Below are 12,026 nucleotides of genomic sequence, written 5' to 3'. Positions count from 1 at the left end.
GAAAGAGGTGGGCTTTTAACTCGGATTGAAGAGAAAGAATTCTCCATTCAACTTGAAAGTCTCTGCACAGTCACTCTGCTGGGCATTGCCCGCTGCTCTGTAGACCCTGAGCCTGTGTCCATCTCATTCAGCCCCCATGTGCCTTCGAAGGGAGCAAAGGTCGAGCCCATGTGGCAGAACTGTGCTGAGTCCTCTCTGGGGCAGCGGGAGTCGGTGGTTACTGCTGCAGTCCTAGCTAAGCCGGGTTGGGAGGGCACCACATTGTTCTGGAAGTTCTCTTCCTGACAGGTGCACGGAACACCTGGTGCAAGTCTTCTTAATCTTTCTTCAGGTCAGAATGTTCCCAAAGAGCAGTCAGTTTTTTAAAACTTTTTTTTTTTTAATCACCCTGTCATAGACAATCAGGAGCTCTGCAATGCTCTGGCGACTCCTATAGTCTCTTGATTAACTGGACGTTTTTAACCACACCGAGTCTCTCCTGATCGGCAGACAGGAGAGAATTTAATAGGAGAGGAAAATGTAATAGGACTAATTTTATTCCTGGAGAGCTGGGGAGGTGAAGTCATTTTCTATTACAGCAGCGATTAAAGGTCTATTTTCTCAACACAGAGGAACATCGCACCCTCTACATCGAAGTGGACTGATGGTCAGGTGCACAGGGTTTATGCGGCTGGGAGCCGGTGGGGCTGGGGTCCGAAGGCTTTACGGTTCAGTTGTGACGGATCTCAAAGATGTTTCATTTCTTTGTTTCCACCTGAAATCTCTAATGAGCCCCAGGAGGACAGAGCTCCGGGTGTCTCACTCTGGCCAGCCACCGGTCTTCGAGGAGCACTGGAACTTAGGAGGGGGCCTGCCCAGAAGCCCTTTCAAGAAGCATGCCTTGCACAGGTATGCAGACAGACTTATTTACGTGCACTCACACACACACACACACACACACACACACACGGCCAGACCCCAGATGCTCTCCTGGTACAAAGTTAAGCCTGTAGACAACAGTCCAGCTCACCTTCCTAACTCGTGCCTGGACCCCGCAGGTGCTCCCCTGAGGTCATTTCCCTCACCTCATGCTGTGTTCCTACTGCCCTGAGCCCCCTGACACCCCACCCCTCTGCCTAGCTTTGCCTCTCCACGCTTCACCCCTGACTGTGCGGAGGGAGAGGGCAGGGATCAGAGGAGGCCCTCATGGTTGGAAATCGCGCGTTCTCTGTTTCCCCGTGGACATGCCACCCTCATTCTCAGGGTCCCTAGAGCTGATGCCCGATGCAGGTTCTCCAACTGCCCACAGATTCCTCGGGAGAGGACGTGAGCTCAGGGACTTGCTGCCTGGATTCCGACCTGGATCTGAGCCCCTTGCTCACACACAGGGTTGCCAGATAACGGGCAGGAAACTGTGTTAACTTGCACCTTCCAATAAACGACAGATAATGTTTTAGTATAAGTATGTGCCAGGCAGCATTTGGGACATACTTACACTAAGGAAAACTATTCATTTGTCTGAAATTCCGACTTAACGGGGCTTCCTGCATTTTTATGGGTTAAATCTGACAACCCTATCCCCTTGAGACCTTGGGTGTGTTTCTGAACATTTCTGTACCCCCATCTTTTTGAGACAAGGTGCTGATAACAGAGCTGACCTCACGGAGATTAGTGTGGGGAGTCAACATGCTTGTCTTTGAGAGCACAGAACAAACCCTCAGCAGATGTGCTTTCGGGGTGGGGGGAGCACTTGTTCATTCGGTCAGCAACCCTGATTCCGGCTGGGGGTGGAGAGGAAAAGTCCCGAGATGGGCTCTGCCTCCTGCAGTCTTCTCACGACCTGGAGTCCAAAGACGGACCCCTGCAGACGGCGGGAGGGCCCTTTGCTCCTCGGCAACGGTCTCTTGGGTTTTGGTGTGGGAAAAATGCACTCGGAGGTGGGTTGTCACGGGGATGTTCAACACTGGGTCCCTAGAGATTGTGTCTGTCCCACCGGGATGACCCACCGTCTTACAGCACAGGACCCCCCACCCTGAGTGTCCTGCCCAGCCCCAGGCACTGCCCTGAGATGCTCCTGGGACTGTCCACCCCCATGAGTGGCGGCAGGACTCACAGCTGTCCTGGCTGAGGCCTTCCGGCCAGGGAAGGGGGCAGAGGGAAGGCTCCTCCACGGAAGCAGAGTGGCTTGCCTTCCGGCAGTGACCAGCCTGACCCAGCCCTGGGTGGTCAGATGGTCGGGCCTGGCCCCCTGCCCACCCCATGAGCATGAGGCAGGTTTCAGCTTGGATCGTGGTGTGGACAGACTGGCGGACACATGGCATTTCAGAGGAAGGCCTCCCGCTCAGGAGCAGTTGTGGACGAAGTGTGTCGGGCCCCTGTCCGGGCTGAGAGCTGCTGACCGAAGGCATGAGTGCTGCGTCCATCAGACTCGGGGCGCTGAGGGTTTGCAGGGTGCACTCGCGGGTTATCTGGGGCGTGGGGTTGCCCGATCAGGGCGGTTTATGAGTTTATATCTCCAGGGATCAGAGCGACGGCAGAAACCGGTGGGGGAGCCTGAGAGAGTTGGGGTGATCCCTGGGGGGCTGGTACTGCCTTCTGGGGTCCGCGGCTCCTGGGGAACCTGGTGGTTCCGAGACTTCCTTTCCAGGTTGGAAGACCCGTGTGCGAAGCCCTTTGTCCACCATCAGAGGTTTCACGGACCCCTTGGCATTAGTTGGTGGGAGGAAACCAGCCCGGGAATGTGCAGAAGCAGGATGGAAACGCGGGACGCGAGTGCAACAGTCGAGACCGGGAGTCTGGGAGGTAGAGCGTAGGCGGAGGGGGTGTGGCCAGCTGCAGCCCCGCAGGCCCTCAGTAGACAAGGATCTCAGGGGGCGGGTAGGTCAGGAGAATGACAAGGGCGAGGTGGGCCTGTGGGAAACAGGTGCGGAGCTGCCCAGGGAGCGGGTATGAGTGGGTGTGAGTGGCTGGGGCTGGCCCAGGCGGGTGTTGTGGGCTGGGTGACCAGCTTTGGGGACTTCCCAAGTGGAAGACGGCTCCATCACCATGGGACAGGCAGGCTGAGGGTGCGGGGGCGGGGGGCGTCCGTGTCTGCGCATCGGTTTGCAAAGATGCAGGTGGGAGCCCGGTCGGGGCCGCAGGAGCCCCAGGTCTTCCTGTGGGTCACTCCTCATTCTGGTTTCAGAATATTTTCTACCCCTCCTGACTCTGTTAATGAACTGCTGGGAATCGGGACGCATCACCGGCTGTTGTGCAAAACCCCAGCCACCCCGCGAGTCCCCCTCAGCCTCTCCAAAGAGATCACAGTGTAGGAAAGGGGCTGCATTTGGTCCTTATGACAGGTACCTGTTCTGATGCCGGGAAGCTCCCCAGTGTGTCCCCGTACGGCTCGGCCTCGGGAACGGCACAGCCCTTAGGGACACAGGAGTGTCAGGATCTGCTGCTAAAAACCGAGTGTCCGAGTTTCACCCTGACTTGTAAAATCAGAATGAAAAAGTCCCCTGTAATGTCTGACGGGATTGATTCTCTTTAATGTTTGTGTTAAAAATGAAAAGCTGGCGACGGCCCTGACATGGACGGGCTCCGTGGGTCTGGGGCTGGGGTGCGTGGAGCGCTGGAGCGGGTGCAGGAGGACTTCTCAGGGGACCCGAGTCCCGTGTCTCCCCTCCCATGGAACAGCTGGTGATGGCCGTTCTGCAGGAGGGGGCCTGCAGCGTTATCTTCGTGTCTGTGTTCTTTGTGTTGGGTAAACAGTGCTGGAAGGAGAGGACAGTCGGCGACCTTGAGCCTGTCAGCTAGATCTCTGCCCGCGGCTGTCGGCAGGGTCTGCCCAGCGCTGGGGAGGACTGAGGGTGTGAACATCCCGTGATGACGTCGGTGGGTGCTGAGAACACGGTGATGCTGGCTCGCTCGGATCCGGACCTTGATGCCGTGTTCCAGAAGTGTTCACGGGGCCCCTCCTGGGACTGTGGCTGCCGGCGGGACACCATGCAAGGTAGGAGCCGTGCCCCAGCGGAGAGGGGCCCCGCTCACTAACACTGACACCGGGAGTCAGGACCTCGCTTCCTGGTACCCTCGTCCTCGCGTGGGTGCCCCTCCCACGCCGCTCACGGTTCGGCAGTGGGACCAATGGCCCCTGGCCGTACCTTCCGAAACTTGGTTATAAAACCCAGTGCTTCTGTCATGGGCGCCCTCTTGCCTCCTGCCTTTCTCGAAGCCCAGCTGCCACGCGATGAGGTGTAGCTCGTCCTCCCAGAGGAGCCCCACGGAGAAGAGGACCAGAGGCCGGTTGGAGGAGAACGAAGCCCCACCACCAGCTCCCGACCCTCCGGCGCCAGCCAGGGCTTCGGGTGGTGCAGCCTCCTGGGGACCTCCGGAGAGTCTGAACTGGAACCCCCGGTTCAACTCCTCCCGGCTCCCTAAGATTTGGGAAAAGCGTGAGATAATCAGTGCTTGCTGTGAGCCCAGTGGTTTGTCGCGCAGCAGCGGGGAACTGCTGTCGATAAGCATGTCTGCAGTCGGAGCTGAAGTCGGGGAGACGTGGAATGTTCTGGAGGTCCAGGGGGAGGTTATGCAACCTTCCTGGGGCAGGTGGGGGGCTCTGACACAGCTGGAGCTGGGGTGGGCAGGTCGGGGGAGGAGAAGACGAAACACAGGCTGTGCGAATGGGAAGGAGCTGGGGGAGCCGGCGCCATGGACGGGGGCGGGGGGTGGACCTCCGGAGCAGGCGTGGGTGCAGGGTGACGCTGCACACCTGGGGGTCCTGATCCGAGCTGGCCGTGTTGGGCCTGGGTCATCCGTCCGTCCCTTTTCTCTCTTCTGAGCAGCTGTCCCCAGGAGACGAGGCCCGGACCGGCGAGGTGGAAGCAGGGGTGAGGCGTGGCGCTTGTCCCCTCCGGTCCCACCACGCCCTCTGGCTCTGCGCCAGGGCGCCCGCTCCTCACCCCTGCGACAGAAAAGCCTCTGAAGGGTGCTCCCTGTGCTGGCGTTTCACTTCCTTGCTTCACGCGCCATCTCGCCGGTGTGGAGTCGGCTTTCCACCCCGTCCAGCCACCCCACCGAGCGCCGGGCGCTTTCCTGTCCCAGCTTCCTGGCTGAGGCTCCCGGCGGGTCCTCTCTAGAACGTTCTCCATGCTGGCTCCTCCTCTTCCTTCCCAGACTCTCGTCTCCGAACTTTGTTCAGGTCCTTCAGACACCATCAGGTGAAGGTGAGTCCGGCTGGATGTGTGATCCGTGGGGACGTTTCGGAGGAAGTTAAAGCACAGGTCGAGGAGTCGGACCCCAACCACGTCATTGTCTCCCCACTGGGGAGCGACAGGATTCCAGCTCTTGTCTTTAGCTCAGCTCTGCACGTCCCTGCGGGTGTCCTGTTGACAGAGTTTAGAGACGGTCCTGCCTGTGAAGCTGGCCACTTGCGTCCATGCCAGGGTCCCTGCTGGATTCCCACGGGTCTTGCTGCTTCCAAAGACAGCCTTTGCCTACCCTGGCTCTCCTCTCCCGGCCAGCTTCCCAGCAGCACGGTCCCTCCTGCCCTCCCCGCCTCTCCCCTACCCCGCGCTAATGAGAGCCTCAGGCGCGTTCTCTCTCCTGTTCTCTCTCCCCCTCTTTGTCTGTCTCTTTCCCTTTCTTCCTCCGTCTCCATTTCTCTCTCTCCCTCCCCCGTCCTCTCTCTCTCTCTGTGAAGGAGAGCAGCGGGTCTGGCAGATGGAGGCCGATGCTCCCCATGTCGGCCCCGAGGCGCAGAGCGGGGGCTGCCCCCATCTCTCCCCGGCCCACCAGGCAGCGCTCTCCCCCACACCGCCCACAAGTTCGCACCGAGCCCGGCTGTTTCAGAGCCGGTGCAGCATTCCATTATGACACACTGGGAACCTGGTTACTTATAAAGCAATTTGCTTCTACAGGCTGGTTTGAGATTAAAATGGTAATTATCTTGCAAATGACTGTAACTGTCTTTCATAAATGTGGCAATGTTTGAGATGTGACTGACTGTGGCCAGCAGCATAATGGGCTTTAATAAACGATATCTTCAGTGTATTGTCAGGGAACAGAGCCTATTAGTTTGGGACGGGACAATACTGTAATTTCAAGTGAGATAGATTCCATTCTTCTCTCTAGCCATATTTTTTTCAATTGCATGTGCTCATCATTTTTTTCTTAATAGGACATTTTGCCTTAGGATAATTTGCAAATTGTTAATCTGTTTTTATTATCTCTCATTTTTCCCCCTTAAAAGTTTTGCTTTGCCGGCTGCCCCTGGGCACAGCTCTGCAGCCCAGTAGGAATGTAGGGGTGCATCCTGGCTTGCTGGGAGGGGGACGTGGTAAACCGGAGCTGGGATGGCCCCCAGGGTCACCAGTTCCGGCATGTGTCGGGCAGGGGCTGTTTCCTACACAACGGCATGATTCTCAGACACCGGGTGGGTGTCCTCCAACCGTCTACCCGGAGACAGCACAGGTGAGGGGCTCCGTCCCGCGTGACTGCCCTTCCCTTCCGAGGCCTCTGGCAGGTCCTGGCCGTCACCTGTGTCACTGACCAGCTGACTTTGAATCACAAGCTCCTCACGCCCTCTTCCTTTGCTGGGGTGCCTCGGAGAACTCAGGAAACCAGACTACTCACGAGATTCCTGGTTTATTACAAAGGCTGTTAAAGGATAGGAATCAACAACAGCCCGATGAAGACCTACTTAGGGCCAAGTCCTGGACAAAGAAGATTCTGTCCTTGTGGGGTTTGGGTCCTGGCACACTAGCTCATGGAAGTGTTCTTGATCCCTAATCTGGAAGCTCTCTGTGCCTCCTCCTTCTGGGTTTTTCTGGAGCCCTCATTACACAGGTAGGATGGATTGTGTCGGGAAGGTGGGCACAGCCTTGGGGAGGGGGAGGAGCTGTCCAGGTGGACAAGGGTTTGGTCTGAAACGTCCCCAGGTCTCGGATGTAGCAGCACAAAGCAGCTGCCTTTGTCCAAAGTGCATGGCTCTGTTCGCTTTGCAAAGCAGGAGACTCCTACGGTCCAGAAGCCGGGGAGCCTCACCTTGTTGAGGGCCCAGCACAGAGCAGCTCTGGGGATTGTCCCGGGATCCTGCGGGCGCCCGGCATCCCTGGGTGATCCCTGTGCCCAGGCATGTGGATTTGCGCGCGGTTTGCTTCATGTGCTAAATTTCGGAGCGAGGCCGCTCTTTCCTCCGGTGAAAGCTACGAGTTTGTCAATGCCTCGATGTCTTTTGAATGCTTTGTGGCCCCGAATCAAATGGAAGCTTTTTCCAGCCATGCCGGAAGCATTCTTGTTTCCATTTCCTTTCACCTCCGGGGTCTCTCCCTCATGTGATTATCACAAATCACTTCTGAACAGCGCTTTGCCATTCAGCAGCCGGGCATTCATTAAAAAGGCGGACGCAAACATACCCGCGTACACACGGACGTTTTTAAACCCTGGACTGTGTCCGTGGACGCTGATATATACGTGCACAGTATTCATGGGCACGAACACTGTCTCCCGCTTCCATTAATGAAATTATCCTTACGGAATTATCGGCCATACGCAGTTGCCTCTCCACCACCCCCTGACTCAGGGCGATTTCTGCCATTTTCCATCACAATGACTGTGGGCAATTACTCAAGCTCGGTAGTTCAGGGCCCAGCTTCCTGCCTACCGAGCGTGTTGGAGTAAGATGCATTTTTTATAGCTGGAAGAACGTTAATGGATGTCAGTAGGTTGAGCAGGAGAGAGCCGGCGGCCCGGGAGAAGCAGCCGTGTGGATGTCTGTCCCCGCAGCGCCGGCAATAAAAGCCTTCTCGACTTTTCTGTTGCTTGAACAGCAATTACTGAAACATTCTACTTGGGAAAATGCATTAATTAGATGCTTTCTAGAGATTTTTCAGGTTTATCAACCCCAACGTCTGTATAACCTCCTCGGAGGCGGGGAGGTGCTGACGGAGCAGCTCGGCGTGAGCGCCGACTTCCGCGGGGCCCGCCGCCCGGCCTCGGCGCTCGCCCTGCCTGCGCCCAACCCTGCTGCACGGCCCTGGGCAGTTCTCCTAACCTGTCCGTCAGCATCCTCACTGGGGGAAAGGGGGGAATACCGGCGCCCCATACCCCGCAGCACGGTCTCCACTGACACGATACGTGGAAGGTGCCACAGCGCCTAGCTCGGGGCGAGTGCTCAGCAAACGCCACCTGCTGTCACTGCGACTTGTGTCACTAGAATGTCAGCTCCAGGGGAGCGGGACGTGTGCCTGTCCCATCCACCGCCACACCCTGGGGCTGAGGAGAAGGAGGCTAGTGGGAGTCAGGCGTTTGGCTGACATTTGTAGAAGAAGTGAACACAGTGATTGGATCACGGTTAAAGTCATCATTCTGTTGCCCGAGGTCTAACTGTGGAGTCGGAGGAGGGGCAGCTGTAGGGGGCGCAGGGCGTGGGGGACATGGGGACACTGCTGGAGGGCAGCCAGGGGTCTGCATGGGGTGGTGCTCGAGCTGGCTTCCAGGGTAGGGAGGACTCGGCGTGGTAAGCTGATAGGAGTGCTCCCCCCACACTGGGCGTGGTGGCAGTGCCTCTCGTGTGTCAACTCACTCATATCTCCTGATCTTCGGCCCAGGCAGGAAGCTGGTTTCACATGAAATTGGAAGGAATGGTGGCCAGGGGCTTGGGACGTCCTGGTGACACTGGGTCACCCTGTCCAGAGCCTCGCCCCCTAGCAGGACTCTGTACGGTCCTCTGGGAGAGGAGAGTCACCGCCTCCAGTCATGGCTGCCCTAGTCCATCCCTCTAGCTGGGGAAACCCTGCTCTATGCTGCGTCCTAGCCTCACAGCACAAAGTGTCCCCCTTCTCACATCACCCAGAGCCCCCATTTAGATGTGTGACCACTGTGTTTTGGAAGGGGGTTCTGCCCTGAAACGCAGCGCCAGGAGAGCTCGATGGGCACTCCTAGCAAAGGGGAAAGTCCACATCCACGAGGCAGCCAGCCTGCACGCAGCCGTCCGGGATGCCACGGGGGAGAGCGCTGCCTAAGCGGTTTATAAGGCAAGTGGGTGCGGTTACAGGAGTCAGCAGCTTCCGTCCAAGCCCGGGAGGTAGTCCTGTCTCTGCACAGCAGAGATACTGTGGATCGCTGGGGACATCTGAGGACCTGGCATAAATCCCTGGGGAAGGACCCCCGGGCAAGCTCTGACTGACCCTATAGACTGAGTCCCTGCCCCCATGGCTCAGAGGGCTTCTGAGCCCTGCACGGGCCACCTTGCAGAGCGGCAGGGTATAGGCGAGCCTGGGAAAGCCCGGCTGTGAATAGAGTTTCTGGAGGGTGCAGGGCTGGGTGAAGGGGCTGTATCCATCTGCTACCTCAGAGGGACCCCGAGCTGTCTCCAGGTCCTAGCAGGACACATGAACCCAGAACGGAGGCACCCCTAGTCCGTTTGCTATAGTCTGACTACCCCGTGTGTCAGGGACAGGGCTGCTTGCAAAGCATCACAGGCTGGGGACTTAGCCAACTGAAGTTGCTGCTCGGGGTTCTGGAGGCCAGCAGTCTGAGATCAGGGTGTTCCCAGGGCGGATTCCTACTGAGGATGGGTCTGTTGCATGACCCTCGCCCAGCATTTGGGGGATCTGGCGATGCCTGGCTTGGGGAAGCCTCTCTCAGCTTCATCTTCACAGGGGTTCTCCCTGTGTGTCCGTCTGTGTCTGAATTTCCCCTTTTGATAAGGACTCTGGTCACCCCGGGTGGAGCCCACTGTGGCGGGGTCACCTTGATGAATTGCATCTGTAATGACACTGTTTCCTAATAAGGTCCCGCATTCCGCGGCACTGGGGCTCTGGGCGCCCACACGTGTGGGGGACACACTCCAGCCACCACAGTGGCCGAGGTCATTTTGTCAACCTCGGGCCGTCCAGGTTTGGTCCGGGCAGGAGCCCCGGAAATGCTCCTTCCACCTTTGGTGCGTTGGATCCTACAATGTGGCTTGTGCTGGCGGTTTCCTGAGGGAAAACAGATTCCTTCTTGCTTTTTATAAATGCTTCCCATGCAGGGCACCCTGTGAGGTCTCGGGAGCCCAGCGGTGAACAGGACAAGCAGAAAAACAGACGGGGCGCCAAACAGAAGCGGGGGGGATGGCACACTGGTGAGAGTCAAGGACACAGAGCGGGTCGGAGAGGATGCCTGGGTGGTGGGGGGGGGGTCACAGCTGCTCCAGGCAGGGACGGGTGCGGGGGTGGGCTCTCCTGAGGGGACAGGGTGGGGGGAGGGGCAGAGACCGGTGTCCAGAGGAAGACTTCCAGCCAAGGACCATCTCCAAGTCCCAGGTTTGAGAACAGGGTCATGCAGAGTGGCTGGGTCCCAGGGAAGAGGGCGGAGGTGGGGGACTGGCGATGGGGGGGGGCAGCTGTCGAGCCTTTCAGTCCTGAGTTAGGGTGGGATTCTCAGGGCGCGGCAGGCCCACGAAGCTGGGGATGGTGGAGTCATGCCCTTTGATCTGGCAGGACTGGCCCCGGTGAACACCTGCCTTCCTGTGGCCGGCTTTCCCTCCCTCACTGCTCACTGCTGAACGCTTCCAGCTCTCGGGGTGCTCCTCTGAGCTGCCGGCTCGTGACAGAGCGGCAATCCTCTGTGGGGGCTTGTTTCATCCACGGGACCCCTCCTGTGCGCAGCCCGGGGCCACGGTGTCCCAGAAATGAGTGCGGCCGTCTCCCGTGCTGCACGTTGTCTGAGCGTGTCCCTCCTGGGACAGTCTCCCATGGGAGCAGAGGCTGAGCTCGCTGTCACAGCCAGGCCTCTGGGAACCCACCTGCCACATGTCCACTCAGACCAGGAGCGAGAGGGCTGGACCCCTGAGAACCAGGGAAAGCAGGCGAGCAGAGTCCTGGGGCTCCTGGTGGGAAGGGGGTGTGCAAACCCTGAAGCCAGCAATGGGTGCTGGTTTTAAAATGGGAAATGAGTGCCCCAGGAGACCCTGCAGGTTCGCTGAGCAGGCAGCAAGCTGAGGCTCCCACTGTGGAGGACTGGGCAGGGCTGGGGCTCTGTGGTCAACACCCCTTCACGGTCCTCTGTACCATGAAGGGTGCCTTGAGTTGCATTTCCCGGGTGGTCCTGGGCTGGCCGGATGCAGAAGGCCTGGCGGTGGGAAGGTTTGTTGTCCCCAGTGGTAGCTGACGGCAGAAGTGTGGGCAGGTGGCCCGTGTGAGCATAGCAGGGTCTTCCTAGTAAGCCCCACCCCCCCGCCCCAAACCAGGCGCCTCCCTGACCCTTCCTCTCCAGCGGCCGCAGCAGACATCCCAGCCCCGATCCCCAGCTTCAGACCTTCCTCAGGAGGCTTCGGGGCTCCCCACTGAACCCGGGACAAGATGGCCAAGTCACAGGAACCGCCCCAGGGAGCACCAGGAGACCCTTCCAGTGAGAGCTGCCACAGAGGAGACGGCAGCCTACGGCGCACGCACAGGCCGGTATTACACGAGAAACGTTACAGAAACCTGCCAACGCTGGGACTTCGAGTGAGTTAAAACAAAGCCTCACGCGATGAAATCCATCAAAATGTTAACTGTAGGCTCATCGTTAATATCTGCTTCCACGCTGTGACCTACTTCTCTGTACTTTGCAAAATTTAATACACAATTATTGCTTAAGTAATGAGGAAAAAAACCACCTTGTGAGTAAAAGAACGTGAAGCCAAGTCCCCACCCGCCATGGCCCACCTCTCACCTCGGCCCCCACCGAGGCTCTTATTTTGATCATGTGCTTCTCACGCCCAGTCAAGCCAGAATCTTCTTCTGGGACAACCAGTGGGTGAGAAGGGGGCCGAGATGCGGGAGCACATCTGCTCCGAGGGGGGAGGAAGCCACATCGCCCAGCGCCCTCCGAGGGGGGAGGGAGCGACATGCCTTGGACGGAAGACTGCTTGCTGGGGACGCGGTTTCCAGGCTTTCCATGTGGCCTTGCTATTCTGGGGAAATGTGTGAGGGGAGAGGGTGGCCTGAAAATGAGAAAGGCATAGGCAACAAGGCAGATGAGGAAGACGAGGCCCGGGTGGAGGGAGGAAGGAGAAGCAGCGTCGGGGGTGTGGGTGC

This window comes from Mustela putorius, unplaced genomic scaffold, assembly GCF_011764305.1.
Source record: "Mustela putorius furo isolate JIRA1106 unplaced genomic scaffold, ASM1176430v1.1 tig00003853_pilon_pilon_pilon, whole genome shotgun sequence".
NCBI lineage: Eukaryota > Metazoa > Chordata > Mammalia > Carnivora > Mustelidae > Mustela > Mustela putorius.
This window is presented reverse-complemented; position numbering follows the sequence as displayed.